At 36.3% G+C, this 20791-nt stretch overlaps 1 protein-coding gene across 1 annotated transcript in view; it reads right to left on the bottom strand.

Annotated features, from left to right (window-relative positions):
• THSD7A (thrombospondin type 1 domain containing 7A) overlaps positions 1–20791 on the bottom strand; it is a 289030-nt gene that overhangs the window by 225136 nt on the left and 43103 nt on the right. The window contains exon 2 of the mRNA XM_075746097.1: positions 15395–15521. The gene's annotated coding sequence lies outside the window, so the exon portion shown is untranslated. The remainder of the gene's footprint in view (positions 1–15394; positions 15522–20791) is intronic.

The raw sequence follows: 20791 nt of genomic DNA, 5'->3' as shown, positions 1-20791 counted from the left end.
CTACTAGTGTTTACAGTTGTGGGACAAGCTTGCACAGACTTGTGCACCAACAGTATACTTAGATTTAGGTTTCTACAGGAATAACGGAATTCTCAGAATAGGCCTTAAGCTATTTCTTTTTTCTTTTTTTTTTTTTAATTATTATTTTTCTACAGCTTGCTATAAACCTAAGCAGTTGTTCAAAGATGGGACATCGCAGAAAAGACAGATGGCTTGCACCAGTCAGTGTTGCTCCTCAGAAACCATGATTTTGCACTACATTAGAGTTTAGGTTTACTGAGGATAGCTGTATAATTTACAGAAACCTTGTTTGTAAACCTAAGACTTCTAATTGTTGTACAAAACATCTCAAGAATGCTGACCACACACAGAGAAATAATATTAGTAACCTTTCAGTCTTCAGTAATTTGAAACTATAGGTTACAGTTTAAGAAATTCATATGTGAGTAGCTTCTACTGTTTTCAGAGTAATAATAAAGAGTTGGGAATAAATCCAAATTCACTGTTGTGAAATCTCCCAATCAAGGTTGCTAGAAATATTTTAGGAGAGTGTTTGTTACACAAAATGTGAGAGTTCTAAGCTATAAATGACCGCAAAAACATGGCTTTATTGACTGCTTACTATTCTTACTAACTAGAAATAGTAATATGGTAACTTTAAGTTATGACTTACCTCTATAACCTATAAACAGTTCCATTAATACATAAGAATACATGTAAATTAGAATGGAATCATAGAAATCCAACATTCTACCAAGATTTATTTTTTTTTAGTTTACATTGTCAGAAAAATAGAAGACTGTTCAAGTATGGCATTATGGTAGTGCAAGATATTCTTGGAGGGTTCTCACACTTATATCTCATCGTTATTTCAGTATCTATAATTCCATTATCAAGACTGCAAGGGAGGCATGAAAGTTAATGGCATACATGTCCTAATCCTGAAAGACAGGCTGACACTTCAAATTACTGATAAAAAGTTTAAAAAGAACATATTCTCAGACAATTTATTGTAAGAGCTACTGGGGGGGGGGGGGGGGAACCCACAAAAAAGAAATCAAACTCCATAAAGTTTGATGAAATGTGTATTTGTAGTTCTAGCTTCTATGATTCTGTCACAGAAAAAACCAGACATGAGCACCAAGTTATTGCGTAACTGTACACAGAATACAAATAAAAAAGATACTGAGATGGATTTGTCATCTAAAAAACAGAAGTTCCACAGAATTGCATAGTGCTTTAATTAATTTATAGTCCAAGTAAACTATATACTGAAAATGAGAAAGATTTAATGTCATTATTAGCACCCATGGACATGCTTCTCAAGATTCAGTTGTCATACTGTGCACATGATCTTGTTTCATGTGGAAAACAAAAAAAAAGGATGAAGATAATCTACAGTAAGAAGAAGCCACTAAGTCTTATCAAAGGAAGCAAAAATAAGAGAACTCAATGTTTATATTAAATATATATGTTTATATGCATATAGTACAATTCAAGACCAAAAAAAAAATAATTAGCTGTACAAGAGACATCTGAGACTAATAACAGACTAATTTTGTACAGCAGTTTTCCCTATAGTTAAAGGTGCTTTTTTTAATCCACCTTGTATTGTGAGGGGATTTATTTCTTTATTTAAGTTTCCTGATTATTCCCCTGAAAATTATATATACATATTTGCTATATGTAAGCTTCTCAGAAAGGCTAGCTGGCAGAAATAGAAGCCAAGGCTAACCACTGAAGAACCAATAAAAAGAAACATCTGAAACAGGATCCTTCTAAAAAGTGTGCTGGGAAGTGGTATTCTTAACCATTGCTAACGTATGAAGATAGATAAAAGCTGGAAATTATTGCTCACTTGTGCATCAATATGTAGCTGCCTTATTCCAAAAACTGGCAAAACAAAAAAATGAAGCTCACAAAAATAATTTAAGGCATGCTATAGATATAACATGAAGATGCTAATTCAGATTATACAAAAAAATTTCTACAGAAATATTTTTGTATGTTTCTTTAGACTTTCTTGACTTTTTCAGTTAAAAGTTTTGAGTTAAATCCTTGCAGAAACATACTCTCCACCTCTATCGAGCCTTCACCCCAATTTTCTCCATTCATTACCAATTCCAGGTATTTAACAAAACCTTAGATTATTGTATTCTTATTTAATGACTTCACATGTGTGTTTATAAATACGGTGCTTAAAAGCACCACGTTCAGATGACGATTCGTGAGGAAGGGCAGCGGCACAGCGGGAGCTCTGGTGGCCTGGCCGCTGAGGGAGGCATGGAGGAGGAAGCAGGCTACTTGTGATGGATTTTAGGGCACGTGTCAGCGTCTGAGGGTGACGAGGCATATGATACCACCAGACAGCATGCTTTGGTGAACACCTGAGGCCAGCACTGCACCAGGAGCAGATCTCTGCAGCGAGACAAGCTATTCCCCGCAGTGAGAGAACGCAGCTGCAGGGCGTTCCCTCAGCCTGGCTGAACACACACCATCTCAGCCGGGTGTCTCCGAGCTGCCAGGTGCGGTCGTGTCCCAGGAAGCACAAAGCACTTGGAAGCTCTGGTTGCGCTGCCAAACATTTGGCTCCCTTTAAACTTCCTGCTGTAGATAGGATGGAAATTCTTGCCAAAGTAAATGACATGACACGTTCCTTTTAATGGCAGGACAGCTATTCATTTGTAATGAGAGATTAGATAGATCTAATAGTGCAACATTTAGACATGCAAATCTAGTCCCAAATCATGTTCTCTGCATATATGCACATTTCCAGTATTTACAGCAAGCAAAGTTTCAGGAACTCAGCGCTCTTGCAAAATCTGGAATAAGCATTTAGTTTGGCAAATTCCAACAGAAAATGTGTAAAACTGGGACCAGAATAACTAAGAAACCACATTATACTACAGCATTTGAGCACTTTAATTTCCAAAAATTGAAATTAAAATCTCACAATTACTTTGCTGAATACAAACATGAGCTGATTCAGTAACAAGAAGTGCCATCAATGCTAGTTAGTTTTCAAAACAGAATTTCCATGGACTTTCCATGGATCAGGAGACACTACTTAAAATACATACCATAACACAGCACTGAAGAAGTTTCCTTTACTTTCTGACATAACAGTAAAAACATACCTAAAATGTTAAATCAATTATTACATCTCACATCACAACAAAGTAGCTCAGGGTGCTAAATAAGTACTTCACGAAGAGGTAATCCAACTGATTCAATTTGTGCCTGATCGCCTAGGGTTTACATTCTTTTATTTTATTCAGCAAAAAGAGTAGAAAACAACAGAAATTGTTATCCTTGAATTTTAATCTTCTCTGTTTTGCTGGCTGGCATGGACACTTTACAGTTACCAGTGCCCAGAAGATATTAAAAAGTACTCTCTCCAGACAGAATCGTCATGCACTAAGACAAATATTCATATCCCTAACCAGTCCTTCAATGATATGTCTTGTACTTTAAATGAATAAATATTCTCTCAACTGTTTCAGTCCTATGTTTTGAACTTCAACAACAACCACATACTCCACAAAATTAGAAAGGACACAGACACTTTATAAAGAAGAAAAAAAAATCCTATCCTTGTTCCAAGACTAAATGAGAAGGCCATTGTAAGACCATGCATTTTTACGTTCTCTTTTAAATTCAAAACAAGTTTGTTGACTAAAAGTTTTAAAAGATACAGAATTCTATTTCCCAGTTCATGTAAAAACACAGTGCTTCTGGTAGTTACCAGCATCCCATCACTTATTTTCACTAAGTCACCAAAGCTCTATTGTTTTAATATATTGCATATACATGGCATTAACAGTTCAAGCCATACAAAAGATCTCAATATTTTCATTAAAAAAAAATAAATTCACCAAATGTCAATACTCAAATTATGTTAAAATGAAAAAAGAAACAACTTTCCAAGCCTGTATTCATTGTTTCCAGGATAAGCAACAGCTGGAGAAGTCTGATCAGGTTTTGTCTGAAAGCAATCTTTTTTGCACATATCTGTTCAATCACATCTGCACAGAATGTTCTGAAACAAAGGAAAAGTTACACAATCCAGTCTGACCTGCAATCCAAGAGTTCAAAGATAAACAGCACTTTTCAGCATAAATCAGTCAACCATACAATGTATTTGATTTTTTTTCTCCATTAATCAAGTGCTTGAACTTTTCTATTGCTGTGCTGGGAAGAATAGATATAATTTTCTTGCAACTATTTCAGAACGTACAGGCATTTTGATGGAAATGTGCAATATCGCACTGCCTGTGGGAGTCTCCAGTACATATCTTGAATAGGCTTCATCAGTGCCCATTGTTGTTATCTACATTTCAGCTATACTTCATTAAAGTCAATAAAGATCTAGTCAATAAGATACAATTTATCTTGCCTGGAAGTGTATATCTAAAACCAGTCAGATGAATCCTGCTCTAAAATATCAGAATGCTCTTTGAATACAGAAGGGGTGTCATGTTACCTACTCAACTACAGACACCTAAATTAGATTAAGTCCCGGTTCTCTGGCGGGATTTGGAGTATGTTCCTTTCTTCAGCAACAATAAAATAAAAAAAATGACATTTGTTCATATGGCAATTAAAGTTCTTTAACATTTCCATTCATAAACCAGTCTTTTGCCTGTTCTTGTGCTTCTCACGCGCTTCCCTTCCAGCCAATATTTTATGTGGACTGGGAAATATTCACAAAACTTGGACCATAAACATGTAATAGTCTCCAACACAGGCCATCTTAAACCTTTTCTATGCTTCCAGTATGACACACAAAGGTATGGATTTGGGAAGGCAAAGAACGGAATAACCTCCACAACCTGGTAATAACAATAAAATGTTGCTGAAACAACTTGTTTTGTACCTAGCCCTCTACCAGTGGCAGCGCAGCTATCTTCAGCTACAGGCTGAAAGAAAGAAAATGAAAATAGGTCCAGGCTCCAGTGTCCTCATTCCAGGATGCTCTGATGCAGCAGCCCTGCAGCCCAACAAACACGGGTACCACAAGCAAGCAAACCCACTCCAAAGCCGGGCTGGAACTCAGTTTCGAGAACGGGGGGCTTGGGTACATACGTGTATATTAGCATCCGGCAAGGCAGTGATTTTTACTGTGTTAATTGAAGTGCCTATCACCATACCTTAGGTCCTCCCTGCTGATCATAGCCTAAGTGGATACCGCAAGATATTTGTGACGGACCTATCTTAACCACCAAAAACTGGCCTACAACTTTCGAACAACACTCCCCCACAAAAAAAACCCAAACAACCAAAACAACAACTACTTCAAAATACAATAATAATATTGAAATTATCATTAAATAACTAAAAAATAAAACACCTCAAAACGAAGAGATGCCAGCATTATGGAATCTTAACCTTGCTTATCTGTGTCCACCACAACAGAGCTGAACTATAACGGAATACTTGTACTCATCACACAGCATCTCTGACTGTTCACAAAATATCAGTTTCCCCAGAGTGTCACAGGTTCCTACGTTTCACAGGCCCAGAAGATTTTGCTGGGTTATTACTGAATCTTAAACTCCCCAAATATTTCCAAATCACTAAGTGCGATCCATTCTCTAATGTGTATTTTTCAGAAACACATCTACGTTAACAGAATATTTTTAGCACCCAATATTTATTCACCCTCTGAAGAGATTTATGCAGCTTATACCTGGTAATACTTAAGATTGCTGTCAATGAAATAAACAGGGTTTTTTGTAAAGTTTCCCCAAGCAATATTTATGTGACATTTTTCTACACCTTCTCCTGCTCTTTTGCACCCTTTTAAACTATCAACATCAATCACTAAGAACTCCTCCAGTATCGATTTCACAGATTAAAGAACAAGTCTTTTAGCCTTTATACTAAATGCTGACTTTTCTCTTTCCTGCACTATTTCACAGCCAGAGACTGAACTAGTATCTGTCAAACTGGGAGCCCATGAGGAGTTTCTTTGTCTGCCCCGACACCCTAAGTCCTCTCTAGAGTCGGTGCTTTCCCCAGTCAAGGATCCAGGATCTTTCTGAAAACGTGGCCTGCACTTATTGTTTCTAGATGCATCGTTCCGACTGTGATTCGACTGAGTCATACTTTGCCTGCGTAAATCCATATTACCAACCAGTCCAGATTATTCCCCAGACTACTCTGTTCTGTGACTATTAAAAAAAGTTATCAACTGCAAGTTTCATGGGCACTGATTTTGAAATTTAAAGTCAGGCTACTATGTAAAATATACAATATTAGTGTTTCCTAAAGCGGGGATATTTCAACAGAAGCAAGACAATTCAATAATGATCCATTATGTCTTTTTGCAGTGTGACCATTACCAGTTTTTTTAATTCAGTTGATGGATTTGTCTTCATATTTTTATTGCTAATGTCAGATACTAAACTTCTGTTTAGAATTTCACACGGGACTTCATCAAGTGTCCTATCAAAGTCTGACTGTTATTTATACTCATCATTATCAGCTAACCTTAAAATACGTTAGAGGGTATACAGGACATATTTAAAATAAAGAAGTAAAGATGAGGTATACAAGAAGTGTCAGTCAATATACTTTAAAGGAAAAATACGCCCTATCAAGCAAAAACTTATTATTTCTTTTTAGTAGTAGTAGTAGTAGTATAAGCATTTAACTGTTATCCTGTACAACTTTTGGCTTTTTCATATGTGTTCAGCTGTGATGGTGAGGGAGCACATTAAAAGCACTGAAAATACATCAGCTTTGGGCAGGGGGGCAGCGGGGAAGACATCATATTCTGAGTTAATTTGAATACTGATAGACTTGAAATTTCTTTAAGTTTTGAAGTGTTAGCAGTCAATCCTGTGGAGAAGTGTGTAGATTTCAGAGATGAGGTAGAAACACAAATGAATTTTAAAACTCATACTCAAGTCTTCAATATGGTAGACTCAAACTGACAATATTCTTGTGTAACTTTTTTTACAGTAGGATTCAGAAGGATCTTAGGAAGAGCGTACTACAAAGAACCAGCCAGCGTAGAGGCAGGTATTGGTAGGATCCAGCAGTGCTCAATACATGGCGGTGGCATGACTTACTGTTAAGAAGTGTGTCCAGCTGAAATAATACCAGAGCAGATGTACACACAGTTCAGTACTCTGAATTAACAATAGCACAAGTTTCTTTGTGAATCATTACTGTTAGACTGGAGGTATCTTGCAGTCTTCTATGAGATGAGATTTTCTACATTAGAAATAATATTTTTATAAGAGATTTTCAAAACAAGTTTAGTTCCACTCATGAAGAACCCCTCAACCAAACTCCAGAAGAGAAATGCAGAAGAAGATGAGTAAACAAGTAAACCGAGCAAAATTGTCAAGTAGGGACAATGAACTGCATCGTTTAAGATTCATTTAATAACTTAAATACCTCTATGCAAATGTAGGTAGCACGGGGAATAAACAAGAGGAGTCGGAGATGTGCGCATGCCTGCAGGGCTGTGATCTCATTGGCATCACAGAGACATGGTGGGATGGCTCCTATGACTGGAGTGTTAGAAAGGAAGGACACAGGCTTTTTAGGAAGGACAGGCAAAGGATGTCCTCCAGGCCTCTGTCATGTGTGCTCCTCTCCCTTGGAGATTTTCAGCTCAAAAAGGGTCAAAATTTTGACCTTAAACATATAGTTTATGGGAGTAATGCCTGTGTTTGATATTAACAATTTGCATTGAAAGACCATATTTTAGTTGATTATTACTAATTTAATCTGGCTATTCTACAACCAAACATATTCCTCAGGGTGGTGCTTGAGGTAATGATTTTGGGTTTGTTTTGCCTGAATGTTTTTTATGGAGTGGTGAATAACAACAAGTTAGTTCAAACAAACAAAACAAAACAAAACAAATCTCCACAACACCCACAATTTAAGAAATAAACAACTGACAATTAATCTTGTAAGAAGGACTATCGTGATATTCTTTCAAGCTAGAATAGTTTGAAGTTTAGCAAGCAGAGACTGTCTGGCACCAGAGATGCACCTATTGACCTACTCAAAACAAGAAAAGAACACTTAAAAATATAATAAAGGTTTAAGAATCACAAGTCATGTAATTCCCAGCAGAGACAGTAATTGGAGAGCACTGATCAAAGATTTCATTACACCAAATACACTCCACCTTGCGTGTGAGACTAATTATGCAGTTGCGATCCTGCCAGCACGAGAAGCATTACTGCACCAGTCAAGCACGGACCTGGCTGGCAATTACTTTTCTCACTGCGAAGCGGACCTGGAGCAGCCGCCCCTTGTTCCCAATGCTGTCTCCCATAAGGGCGCATGATGGCAGGGAATGGAAATAAATTCATAGAGTAGAAAGTTATGTAAGGAATCAGAAAATAAAAACTTAGAAAAGTGGTAGGATTGAGGATTGGAAGGAGGAGAAAGACTGTGAGTGACACAAGTAGTTCAGGACTGAAACAAACTGGATCCTACCTAAAATGATCTGGTATGAGCTACAAATATACAAAGTGTCATATGCCATCAGACCACACCTTCCAAAACTTCCAGTACCACAATCTACCATTTCATCACTAAAAAAAATATTATACAACATTTAAACCACCGTACATTTTCTCCAAATATTTAATTCATTTAAAACATGGTCTTAAAAGCAAAGGCATCTTAAATGTAAAGAAATCTCCTTTCAAATGTGTATTGGATTCTATGTATTTATACCTTTATCACTGTGGTTATGCTGCTAATTACACTTGAATTTTACACTTTGTTACTAAATGAAATCAATCGTAGCGAGTAGCCCAAACATTACACCACTGGAAAGATTTTATTAGAAGCTGTCCTAAAATATTGCATATTAGTTTTAAAAAGACAAATAAAGTTCAGTTTCAAAAGTTTGTAGTTTTGGAAATAAAAGTCTTTAATTACCTAATCACAGATTTCTAAATATGTTAAACATGCAGTTTTTGTTTCTCCTGCTAAACTAAACAATGCACCATGTTCTTGGATTCTGTTCTCAATTACATTCAGGATGTTCTACACAAAGCTGTACAGAGCTGGACATAATCTGAAGACAAAGCAATTTTCCTGAAAAGTGTTTTTCCATAATGGTCTTCCTGATAATGCAGCTGCTAGCCAGGATTTCAATGTATTGTGTTTTAACTATATAGGGAAGCTGGGTTAATAATGGGGGAAAATGTTAAATTATCCTACTCAAGTAAAATGAACAAAAAGAATTCAGAATCTGCAGAACTAAGGAAGGGCTATTTTTTTTCACAACCAATTTTAGAAAAAGAACTATTTAAGAAGTGGTATGCAATGTCTTTCCATCCTCAGGAGACAATTCCACAGTTTAATATATCATTTGGTATGGCTTGAATATGTTCTACACTTACCAAGTATCTGTTACATAACTTTCCTCCACTGTCTTTAATTACCCCATTAAGCAAGTTGGTATTTGCATTTGCACTTAGAGCAGCTGCACTAGAGCTGCAGGGGACAAGAATATAAAACCAAGAAAAAAAATTAATAAAACATTATCTTTTCCATTTAGTAAGTTCCCTTTCTTTTTAATGGAAACATTTGTATTAGGAGATACTATTTCAGCATTGTAAGGTAATAAATCACATAAACCTTGTATTATTCAAGCTGACTGAACTGCCAGATAGAAGTATCATCACTCACTAACGGCACAATTTGCCCTTAAGCTTTTCTCATTTTACGGTATCTCTGAGGAGTCACTTTGTATCTGAAAATGTTATTCAAAACATAGAAAATGGTGCAAATGTAATGAATCAGAAATCATTCCTGGTCTAAACTTTTTACATAGGAAATAAGTTACAAATCTATTTTATTGTGTTGTACATCATTAACTAATCCAGACACATTTCTGAGAAAACAAAGATGACGATTTCAATTAATTAATGAAAAGGTCTGCAAGTCATCACACATTCTTAGAAACAACTTACAAGTTTCAAGACTATTTTTCAACCAGCCTGGATAGTTTACAATACGTCCATCAAAGACTGGAAAAATAATTACTATTTATTACGTCAGCATGTTCCCTAAATAGTATGCACACAATAAAGAGTAAGAAACAGAATAATGAGAAGTACCAATTTATTCATTAAGAGCCATTATTACTGAAAAAGCAATTCCAGATTGCTGGTTGATGCATCAGTAGTGCCAGGAGTGGAAGCTCCTTCCCCTGTGGGACAGGCTATCATGCATTAGAAGACTGAGATCTTGCATATGCAGATGAAGGAATCAAAGTACTAGTTTTGACTTTGCCCATTGCCTTGATTCCTGAAGTCCTATTTTTGTAGCTGTTATAACAATGTCCTATTTCTGTAAATGTATTATCCATGAAAATTTCACTAAAATACTTTCTCATTATCTGGCAGGAATGACCCTATATCAGGCTTTCTGCCATCCCCATTAAGACTTTCCTCCTTTTAGTGAAAATTATTCCAACTGAGATCTTTTCCAAATATCTCTATTTTTCACTCTGGAGCAAAGATAAGGTACCTCTCAAAAAAAAAAAAACCCAGAAAAATCACTATTTCAGAAGCATCAGAAGAGTATCACAGCATGGACTAATGGTCTACACCTGCTTTGGTGCCAAAATTCAGGTATTAACTCACATTTGACAGTACTTAACATCCTCAAAGGTCCCCTCTTACCCAAAGTAGGTGTGCACATAGGGAAAAAGTTCTTAAGGTGTATAAGAACAGCACACAATTAGCACAAGTATTAGAGCAGCTGTATACCTTTAATGATACTTACGGTTTTCTGTGTGAGCTTTTTATGTCGCCCCATGCCCAAGATACACTCTTTTAACTGTTTAAAACACTGTCCTAAACCAACTTTTACTATTATACCACTTTTCATGAGCTGTTTAATTGCACTGCTCATGAAGGATTGTGAGGACAAAGGAAATCTGACTCAGCTCAAGCAGCACTTTTATACACACCCACATGAAATACAGAGTAAAGATTCAACAGAGCTGCATATCATGTACATCACACCAATAAGAAGGAAATAAAATTATCATGCAACTTTTATAAGCCTTAATCTGACTTTCCATTTCAGTTCAATAACTGATGAAACAATATCAAAGAGATTGGGCACAGCTGTCTGTTCCTCCCAGTTGGCTGAGAAATATTTCTTCCTTTCTTTCTGAAAAATTAAACATTTAATTCCCATGAAGAGGCACATGCCAGTGATTAATTAGGGAACATTTTACAAGAAGAACTAAAAATTGTCATCAACACAGCAGGCAAACACTGACATTTTTACAAGCACAGCCATGCCACAGTACAACAACTGGTTCCAGAGCTCTTGGAGGCAGGCAGCGGCCACTCAGGGAAGTTCAGCACCTCAACACTTACTGCAAATCCCATCTTTCTGATACTTATTCAAACTGGCAAGAAACATTCCTCCTACATCACTTTCAAATATTTGACAGCTTGGCCATCCATTAAATGCATCTCCTAGAGATGTCCATGGATCACTATATAATTCTTCCTCCCAGCTACTGTAACTAATGTGATGTGTAGGAAGCTGGGAGGGCTCCCAGGTCCGACAGTGCCTGACAGGCAGGGGGAAAGCAAGAATAAAAGTCAGCAGGGTGAAGGCACAGGACTGATAGGAGAAGGCCAATAACAGATTACGCTGATTAGTGGGTGGATACAAGATACTTTTCTTCACTGAGAAGCTGGAGAGCAGGGTTAGCTGCCGGGCAGGTAGCAAACAGACATTTGCAGTGAGAATTGATGCAGCCTATTGCCAAAAGTCACGCCACTCAAATCTGCGCAAAGGCAACACCAACTGCCACAGGCTCACAGGGAATAAATAAGGGCAGCTGGAAAAAAAGAAAAAGAGGGGGGAAAAAAAAAGCAAAAGCAAAATAAAGCAATACAACAATAAAATCCCAAGATGCCCTTTCTTCTCCTTTCCCAGAAATCCTACAAACTTCAAATAAAATCCCATTTTCACTCTAAACTTGAAGTTCTAATACTAGATGTGGCAGATGTCTGGATGTGCTTCAGTATGCCATCTTCCTGAAGTGGAAGATGGAGCCATGACCACTGCAGAAGATACAACCATATACATGCAATTATAGGGGCAATTAGAGAGTAATTAGACTAGAATACATACCCTGCCAGAAGAGCCGAGTGTAGAGGTTAATTACTAGCTGAAACCCAAACGCTTTCTTTTTGACAGTTGAAAATGTAAATCTGTTCAAGTGGCATAATTTTCGCCAAGCACTGACACACATGTACTAACAGAAATGTCCAGCTCTTTCAGTCATTTTTAAACTTTTCTTTGGGTAGCCTGAGAAAACATTTCCTTTCCTTTTATTTACACACCACCACCCGCTCACAGGACAAAAACAAACAAACAACAACCTCACAGTGTCAAAGACCAAATATTTAGCATAATCACGTTCAAACAGTTTCATAAATCTGGTACTCATCATACTGTATTTAAGACATTGTGCTCTGCAGCATAATGAAAAAATGAAATCTTTCGTAACATAGGAAAATTGTATGTGCTACAATCACTGTAAAACATGTCCAAGTCATTTTTGGGAAAAAAATGACCTTCAGCAAACACCGCTTCACCTTTTAAGGACTAAGACTACAGCGTTTAGTCACACTGTTATGGCCTTCATTCAAACAGCCAAAAATTTGTAAAAGTCCATGTTGGTCGGAGCAGTGGAAGACACCCGCGGCAGCCGGGTGCCCCCCAGCCCTCTCTCGTTGCGCTCTCTCCGCTGTAAGAGGTCAGCTGAGGGCAGATGTATCAGTGAATGATCCAGAACTTTATCCCGCTAACCAAAACCTATTTCCATTCTGAGATATTTTTAAACTCACATTTACATTTGCCAAATGTTCAGATGATGTTTTCAAGCTCCGTATGTCCATCAAGATGACATTTTTATGATGTTTTAGCTAAATCAGATCAACCAATTAGGCTCAGGAAAAATTTGTTGCTTTTGTAATTTCAGACACACACTCTGAATGCTCTATTCTGTAACTTTACCGTCATTTCAAATCTATATCCAAGAACTTTTACTTAACATGTACAAATTTTAATTAGATGAAGTAAAATGAGTTGTTGGAGAACTTAGGAAGAAATATTTTCTAACTACCACAATAACAGTTTTGCATAAAAACCAAACAAAACATTCTCATGTTTATTCAGCTGGTAAAGTTTTGGCTTTATACTTCATATGCTGTTACATTGCCAGGGATTGTGTAAAATAACAACATTGCTTATTCAACAGAGTTCTTTTAACACATTTATCACCATGGCTTCTCTATTAGTAAGTTGAGCTGGTAGTATGGACTAATCAAAATGCCGTTGAACTGTCCGGTTAATCAACTATTGCGTTTAGAACCTCTGGTAAGCTCATTTTATACTCTCTATGTTCTATTGGCATGTATATTTAAATTATTTCTTTTTTACTACTGATCAGGTCAAAATAAATAGTTGCTATTATTATTAAAGATTTCTGGGGTAAGGGAGAGAAAGAGCCAACACTCATTTGCTGAAACCATCAAGGACTTTCATTAAAGACCAGGGGAAAATTGTTAGAACCAGAATAAATAACGCAGAGTTCAGCTTTTCAAAATGTAAACATTTAACAGAGAACATAATGCTTCTCTGTTAAAAAAGCTAAACTTTTAAGTTACAATCAACAATATATACATTTCACTGTAATATTATCTTGAAAACAGCATTTTTTAAGAAGTGAAATGGAAAAGGCAGCGATGCAACCCTCCGTCCTTTTCCAGTCATGGCTGAATCTGGAATTCCCAACACAGATGGTAAAGAATATGAAATACAGGGAAGGTCCTCTGGGTTTGATATTCACCTGTCTCTTTTCAGCACCACCAAACTCTTACTTCCTCAATTAATACCTGCCAGGATCAGTAAAATGACATACCTCTGCTGCTACTATTATTTCATTCGACCTTGATATCATGAACAAGAATATAATTATGATAATGAACCAATTATTTTTATACAATATAGCAATCAAAAAAGGCTACCACTCCCTCCTTTTTCTCATGATAATATCTGAACATTCTGGTTTTACTTCATCTTTAATTGCTTGCATGCAGTCATTATCATTAACATTTTACTTAGAGCTTTTCTTTCTTATTTTTAAAATTAAAAAAATTTAAAATGGAAAACAGTGACGTTTTAGAATATTCATAACAGCATGCAAGATGTATGATAATAAATAAATATCTTAATGTTTGTAATATTTTACAAGATTTACTGGTACAAATTTTGAATGACAGCACATCTCTCTGTTAGGACAAATAACTGTCAATAATACAAAAGCTACACCACCATAGGCACTCCATATTTTATATAGTTTATATAAAAACAGCGTTAAGGATGTTTGAGAGGACTGAAATTTTTTTTAGTAGTTTGTAGACTATCCAGCCATACCTGCCTTCCAAGGGACTTTTTGTCCTATAATTTTTGTAGTTTTCATAGAATTTTATCCAATAATTGTTATATTAAACCAAATAATTTGGAAAAAAATTAATTCTTTGCAGCCTTCTGATCATGAAAATGCAGTGTCCAAGTTGTGAGGTCAATCTGTCGCATACAGTGGAAAAACAAATCAATTAGACATGAGCATGTAAGAGTGACTTGAATAGGTTTTCACTCACTGAATATAATTAATACAAAACTGTTACCCTAGTCAGACTATTGACTCTGCTAAAATAGCGGCTCCAAAAAAACTCCTGGCTTTGTGCCCACAGATCACAACCTGACTAAAAATCATGATATTTTAGAGAAAAGAATCTTTCATCTCCTGGTCAGAAATTAATCTTTCCAACTTTGATTATTGTAGGATTTATGCTCAAACTATATATACATATAAGTTGCAGAAGAAAAGTACATTTTTCTGCTACCATGATTACATTTTCAGTAAAAGCTAAGTTACTTAAAGATAGATTCACTTAGGATGAACTGTAAAGTTTCACAATCAATTTTTGACTTGAGACAACCTAAGTGCACAACAGCGAGTTAGCTATTATTGCCTAGAGTCAGTTTTTTTTACTCAGGCATATTTATAACTGGAGTAAAAATATAAACCTGAAACTCTCTACACTTAATGTAGACGAACTGCAGTTTACTATTACCCACATAAGAATCACGTCTGCTTTCTTAGTCTGCTTGTAGGATTGCTTTATGCAGATTGTAACTGCGTCTGTAAACCGTGTTTCAGGTAAGCAAAGATAATTGTTATTAACTTAAAAGAAGTTTCAAATTTTCTGAAGAAGTATTAAAGAGTTGATAGGAAAGAGACAAACTAAAATTCCACATGGAATTCCTCCATGTCTAAAAAGTCGTAAGTAGTAGAAACTAAACACACCTTTCTGGCACAGTAAATATTCATTCTCCACTGCTAGCGAGGGACTTCACAGCTGTCATGATTCCATGGCACGCTAAAGCAACACCACGGGGACAGGTAACTTCTGCGCAGCGAATTCAGAAGAAACCTATAAATAAGCAGATAAAATTCAGAAGGCAAAAAGTAAAGAAATTACCCATAGGAGTTCCCCCGATGATTCACTAAGGGGAGTGTACTGATGGACAGTGTGTTGTGATGATCTAAACTATGTACAACCATTCAGCGTTAATAACTCTGTATGTCCAAGAACATATGACAATAAGCATATTTTAATGGCTCCCTCCATTTTAAAGCTTACTGTGCCCCACATGCCCCTGGATGCTTTCTAATTTCCCTGAATAGCCCAATATTTAACTCTCCATAGCATAATCATGTCTGGAAGGTCATTCCACACATTTTTTGTTTGTGTGAAAAATTGCTGCCAGGCATCTGTTTTGAACCTTTTCTCCTCCCATTCTTTTTTCCATTTATGCCATCTGATCACATTACTTACATCCATCTCAAAGTTCTAATTTAAGAGGACATTCCTCTGAATCATGGCTTAGTCCTGCCCGTACTTTTCCAAGTATATTGAAAGAGATTTTTATTTTCAGTCCGAAACTACTAAAAAAAAATTATAAAAAATAAAATTAAACACAATCTGTTACCTGTCAGCCATTACTATACCAAATTATTAAGTCTGTACAGAGGCTTATTAAAATCAAAAAAGTCCAACTTTTTGACAAACAAATCGGCCCAGTCAACCAATTGATATAAACATAAACCAATATACTAAGTACAGCGCATTGGCACCAAGTAATGAACAGAACAATTCTGCATTTATACAGTCACACTTCCAAGTTTCCTTAGCTAGGAGAAATATCACAGTTAAACAGAAAAAAAATCATAACTGCTAGCCATTCTCTTCTGCTCCATTTGCTCTATGTCCCAATTCCTTTTTTTGGAGTTCAGGAAAATCCTCAGCCCTATTGCTAACGTAACCTCCCTCTTCTGTCTTATGTAGGACAGAGAAGACCAGAACAAGTTGAATATATGTAGATGGACAGCAATAAGGACCGCTTTTTCCTTAGTTGTACGCATGTTTGCCTACACTGAGAAAATTCTAGGATTATACCTAATCTCATTTGATATCTTCCTACCTTGTTTTAGCTTGTACTGTTAAATATATATATATATATATCAGGGTCAGAGCACTTGTATGTACTCAAAACTTCATACAAAGAAGTTTTAACATAATCTAAATCTCATTGTACAAAGGGTTTCACTCCACATTTAAGCTGTAACATTCTGGGTTTACACTGACTACTGTAAAAACTGCAGTAACAAGAGACAACTGTCCTTTGCAGCCTCATGACAGTGGGTAAGACTATTCTGGAATAATTTTACTTTTTTCTTCATGAGGAAAGTTTAAACTAAGGAGCTGTCTGGTATTATCAGGAAGCAGTATTAGTATGCCACCACTGCCCAAGTTGGGGACTTGGAGCAAGAATGAAATATCCTTTTCTGGTTTATTTTACTTTATTGGCAATATGAGTCAGGTATCTCCATTCAGCAGTAAATCTCTCTCAGTAAGAGAAGGAAGTGGAAATTAATCTTCCTGGGCTTTTACACTTCTTTGAACCAACACATTGTACTGGGTTTAGCTGGGATAGAGTTAATTTTCTTCACAGCAGCTAGTATGGGGCTGTGTTTTGGATCTGAGGTGAAAAGTGTTGATAACACAGGGATGTTTCAGTTATTGCTGAGCAGTTCTCACATAGCATCAAAGTCTTTTTTGCTTCTCAACCCACCCCACCAGCCAGTGGGCTGGGGGTGCACAAGTAACTGGGAGGGGACACAGCCAGGACAGCTGACCCCAACTGACCGAAGGGATATCCCATACCATACATCATTGCACTCAGCAATAAAAGCTGGGGAAAGAGGAAGGAAAGGGAGATGTTCAGAGTGATGGTGTTTGTCATCCCAAGTAACCATTACGCGTGATGGAGCCCTGTTTTCCTGGAGATGGCTGAACACCTGCCTGCCCATGGGAAGCGGGGAATGAATTCCTTGTTTCGCTTTGCTTGTATGCGTGACACTTGCTTTACCTATTAAACTGTCTTTATCTCAATGTGTGAGCTTTCACGCTTTTGCCCTTCTGATTGTCTCCCTCCCTGGGAGCTCTGTGGGGCAGAGCTGCCCACCAGGGTTACACTGTCACACAAATTTACTGTGATTCAGAGAATTCTAGACCAAGCTCTGTGGGTGCAATTAGGAACTCTAATATGCAGATATTCAGATGAGGAAATGGAAGGAAATCTCATCCACATGTTAATGTTTATTTTTTGTCCACATAAATGGCAGACATTTAAAGTAAACACCCCAAGAGTTTCACACAAGCACCACAAAACACCTGATTATATACAAAAAAGCTAATTTGAGTAATGCATGCAGCAGAATGGCCAAAAGCAACAGATTTCTTTTTGGTTGAACCTCTGAACTGTTTAAAATGAAGCCCATTTCAGCCAAATTTGATAAAGCAAGTTTATTATGAGGCTAATATTTCACATTCAGCTTTCAGCTTGAAGCGAATTTTTATAGCTTGAAGAATGGAATTATAATAAAATGCTGACAAGCTCTTACCATACAAAATAGTTTCTGCTAGAGGCTGGATTGCCTGTTCTTGACATTTCAAAATAAATGAATTTACATTTAAGGAATGAGATACAGTTCACCTTCAGTAACTAACTCTTTACGGCTTTTTGTATTTGACAGATGTGAAATAAATATCAACAAGACAAAGTTAAGATTATTCTCCCTTCCTAAGTTCAAAGTTGAAATGCTTCAGACTTCAACATTAAGGCAAATTAGACCATTTTCTAATCAGTGTAGTAATTTCAGTTACTAAAAGTTATAACCCCAGGAAAGAGGGATCTGCCCCAAACTTTTAAAAAGTAGCCTTGATGTGATGACCTCCTGTTCACCAGAGGATAGATTTTTCTCTTTCCCTGGCAAAAGGTACAGCTTAGCATAAGTAGAAGTGTCTTTTTTTGTTTTAGTTGTGCTCACTAGCTTTTTGGTTGTTTTATATGAAATTCCCTGTAAACTACAAAGGCAATTTATTGCATTATTTTGCCAACAGCTGATAGCGATAGCTTTACAGTCTATTTGCACTGGGTTTGATTTGCTCTTTTTCTTTTCTGATCATCATTTGATAAACCGCATTTTCAATAAGAACAGTCTTTCAATGTTTGTTTGATTCACATCTGCTCATTTCCAAAACAAATGGTTACTGCTAGGTAGTTCTATTCCATACAGGGTTTTTTTTCCCCAAAAAAACCACTTCAGTTTTGAAAATATTTTCAGAATACCTCATTCAATCACAACTGTTACACCAATAATACTAGGCATGGCACATTTTTACATTCTGTAATTTCCATGTAGATCCATCAAATAGTCCTAGATTATAGTATCTAGTGTTTTCACCTTCTGTAGAGTTGAACTGTGTGTATTCATACAGTTCATGCAATTCATTTTCAGATAACTAGCCCCTCTTGACAGAAATTGTAATTTTCTAATGTAAACTATGACCAGAGTGTGCACACACAAACACAGAGCATTTTTTGATAGCTCACTTTTTCCTTTTCCTCTTTTGGGTGTAACAGAGTTGGAAATTTTTTCATTACCCTTGGAAGTACTATGTGAGGTTACCAAGCTCTTGGAAACCTGATCTGTAGCACACATCACATAATGAAATAAATAAATATTAATCACCAGAACATAAAAAGTTATATAGGATAGACTTTACACGCTCATTGGAAGAATCATTTATGCAATTAAACCCAAACCGATGTATAAAGTCAGATCTTAAACTCCTGATTTTGCATGTGTAATCCTGTCTTGAAATTATGTGTCTCAGATATGTTAATAATCCAAATCCACTTTGCATCTTTTCTCTCCTTATGTCTTTTCTAACATTTACCTGTGTCTAATACTCCCATCTGCAAATACACTTTTTATTGGAACACAGTATGAAGGACTACTTTTACAACTTCGCATTTTGTAAGCCACAGATAAATCAGAACAGAATAATAAGAAGCTCAGAGATACCAATTTTACAAAGAGGCTTACATTAAATAAATAAATTTAAATCATGGAATTCCCACCACAGGTATAAACACTTTGGCACTGGAAGGTTTTCTTTAGATTTACATAGTCCGTGGCTCCCTGGGCCCAAGCAGGGTTTTATATGCACATAACTCCTGCCATCATCTAAGCGTCTTTAAATGACGTTAAAATAAAAAATAACGTAATTTTTTTTTAAATCCATTATGAAATATTCTATTTTGTAGAGATACCAGTTCATCTTAACAGACAGAAATAATAACAGGCAGCAGGGCAGATGGGTGAAAGTGTTAGGTGAATGAGTGAAAAAGTAATATTAAAGAGAACACTATGTTACAGCATATTACAGAAGTATTGCAAGGTCCTGATGCAACTCCTGGAAGTAAACTTAAAGGAAGAAATGAGGTTTTGTCCATGATCAGTGTTCTTCACATGGGGAGGGGATAGGGATTTTTATTTCTAGCCTTCATAGTGATTATTTCACTCCTGCCACTATGCAAAGAATTTTTATTGCTATCATTTACAGCACACTGTCTCCTTTACCTACTTGTTTGAAGAAAATGAGTAAAATACGTCCCTGTATGAAAATGAGATCTGCCATCATTTTTATTGTTTGGAGGCATTTATAGGTGGCAGAGGGGCAAACAGTGAGTGACACCAGTGTGAAAATTTACAAACATCACCATCCCAATTACTTTAAGGGTCAACATACATAAAGGAAAAGGGCAACCATCCAACTTCTGCTTCAGCATTTGCACAGAGCATTTCATTGCAACTGTCCTTTTCCTTTGCCTTTGCTATACTTAACCAGAATGAAGATATGAAATATTTAATTCTCATACCTTTTCATTTCCTCACATCATTACCATTCCAGATCACTATCTAGTCTGCTTTGTATCTGGTTTTGATGCCACTGAATGCCTGGCTTCAGGAAAGAGCAAAACAATTCCTGTGGGACTATACCTAATGATTCTTTCACATTATACTTCAGGGATTGACACAACCAGAAAAAGTCTTGGAGATCGTCCTCCGTAAAATATCACTCATTGCATGGCAATTTGAATGTAATTTGGAATTCACCAAGGGCTTGGACCATAATTTATATTTGCCAAATATATGTTAATTAATTCTAAAGACATTAAAATAATCTCTCTTTTTGGTGCTATCATATGGTAAGCAAATGAATAAAAAGCAATTCATTCTTACCAGATTTTATTTCATAGTACTTATAAAAGGATCTTACATGATTAAATT

Source organism: Balearica regulorum, chromosome 2 (assembly GCF_011004875.1).
Source record: "Balearica regulorum gibbericeps isolate bBalReg1 chromosome 2, bBalReg1.pri, whole genome shotgun sequence".
Classification (NCBI taxonomy): Eukaryota; Metazoa; Chordata; class Aves; order Gruiformes; family Gruidae; genus Balearica; species Balearica regulorum.
This window is presented reverse-complemented; position numbering and strand designations above follow the sequence as displayed.